The following is a 2,009-nucleotide window of genomic DNA, read 5'->3' as shown; positions in this document are numbered from 1 at the left end:
TAGTAGAGGGCAGCTATTTTCATTTTCTTAGGTTGATTTTTGGGCGAACCTTGATAAAAAAAGGGTGAAGATTCGAGATTAAAACCAGTGGATTCGTCATTTGGGGAGATCTCTTGTCCTTTCTCTTATTTTCATTATGTTGAACATTGGGTTTTTCGTTTCTTTTGTTTGTGTTGTTGATTTAACTATGAACTAACCCATTTTGGGTTAGGGTTTTGATGTAGTTCGGATTCTCATGGATTAAGCAATTGATTTTTATCATTTTCATATGTTATTGCAATGATTGTGGGGTTATTCTATTTTTAATGTTATTAATTGATGGAAATGATGAGATTGAGAAATAATTCATGTTAAGCTTCTTGGGTAACCACCATTGTAGTATTACATGCTAGAGATAGATTTAAGAATCAATGAAATCAATCTAGGATTCTAGATGCTTAATGAGCTTAGAACTATTAATCTTCAATTTGTTGGGTGCGGAAGTTTAATAGGGAAGAGGAGGAAAACATAGCCGGAGAAGGTATGTTTTCAATTTAGAGAATTACAATCATTATAACCTACCCGTTGTTTTAAAACAGATATTACCTTGTTTTTAATCTTGCTTTCATAATTTAGCTTTGAATATTTAGAAATTTTGTTTTAGTTTTAAGTTTAAATTTTCTCCGTTTAATCCAAATATCTCGATTGCTCCAACTTGAAAACAGTAGAAAACTTAGTGCTTAGCAACCAATCCTCGTGGGAACGATACTCACTCATCACTTTATTACTTTGTGCGACTAGTGCACTTGCTATTTATGCATGTTGTAGTAAACACGCATCAAGTTTTTGGCGCCGTTGTCAGGGATTGAGTTTTGTGTTAACATTAAAATTTTTTTGTGTTAGCTAGATTGGAGTGTTATCCTTACTTAATTGTTGTTTGTTTAATTTTCGTTATTTTTCTTTGTTTGGTGTGATTTCACTCTTGCTATTTTTCTATGTAGTTTATGCGAAGAGCAAGACGTAAGCCAGTGGTTCCTATTGATCCTGAGATTGAAAGAACCACTCGAAGACTGAACAGAGAAAGAAGAGAAAGAGAAGCTACAGTTGAACCAGAAGTAATAGTTGTAGAGATGGCAGAGAATAGAACACTGAGGGAATTCTCTGTTCCCATAGTTGAAGGTAATGGGTTAAGTATTACTAGACCAGCGGTACAAGCCAACAACTTCGAGATAAAGCCGGCAATCATCCAGATGATCTAGTAGTCGGTTCATTTCATGGGTGATTTGAAGGAAGATCCAAATCTACACATTGCCAATTTTTTGGAGATTTGTGATACGTTCAAGTCAAACGGAGTGTCAGATGATGCAATCAGATTATGACTATTCCCATTTTCATTGAAGGATAAAGCTAAGGGATGGTTACTGGCACTACCAATAGGAACAATCACCACATGGAATGATTTAGCACAGAAGTTCCTGACCAAATTTTTTCCTCTAGCAAAGTCGACAAAGTTGAGAAATGACATCACGTCATTCATTCAAGAAGAGTCAGAATCATTGTATGAGGCTTGGGAGAGATACAAAGAATTACTGAGAAGGTGTCCACATCATGGGTTGCCAGTTTGGATGCAAGTCCAAACATTTTATAATGGATTAACGGTGAATGTGCAAACTATGGTGGACACAGCCTCGGGAGGAGCATTACAGAATAAGACTCCGGAAGAAGCTCACGAGTTGCTTGAGGTTCTGGCAAGCAACAATTATCAAAGACCTAATGAGAGGGTGCAACCGAAGAAATCTATGGGTCTTTATGAAGTTGATGCATATACAACCATTTCAGCCCAACTGACAACACTTCAGAAATAGTTGGGAAGTATGCAGGTAAATTCCATTCAAGCTCCTCAACTAACTTGTGATTTTTGTGCAGGTAATCACGTGAGCAGTGAATGTCAAGTGGGGAACACGTTTGCCTCAGCATCGTCATCATCGGAGTAGGTTAACTACTTGGCTGGAAATCAAAGGCAACCGAAC

At 37.0% G+C, this 2,009-nt stretch overlaps 1 non-coding gene across 1 annotated transcript; it reads right to left on the bottom strand.

Moving 5' to 3' along the window:
- Positions 1 to 1,487: 1,487 nt before the first annotated feature.
- On the bottom strand, positions 1,488 to 1,594 carry LOC116130426. The gene has a single exon (XR_004128048.1). It is a non-coding gene; the product is annotated as a small nucleolar RNA R71 (small nucleolar RNA).
- Between the last annotated feature and the right edge of the window lie 415 nt (positions 1,595 to 2,009).

Source organism: Pistacia vera, unplaced genomic scaffold, assembly GCF_008641045.1.
Source record: "Pistacia vera cultivar Batoury unplaced genomic scaffold, PisVer_v2 Contig106, whole genome shotgun sequence".
NCBI classification, from domain to species: domain Eukaryota; kingdom Viridiplantae; phylum Streptophyta; class Magnoliopsida; order Sapindales; family Anacardiaceae; genus Pistacia; species Pistacia vera.
The sequence above is the reverse complement of the archived record's forward strand: the minus strand, read 5'-3'. Positions and strand labels throughout refer to the sequence as shown.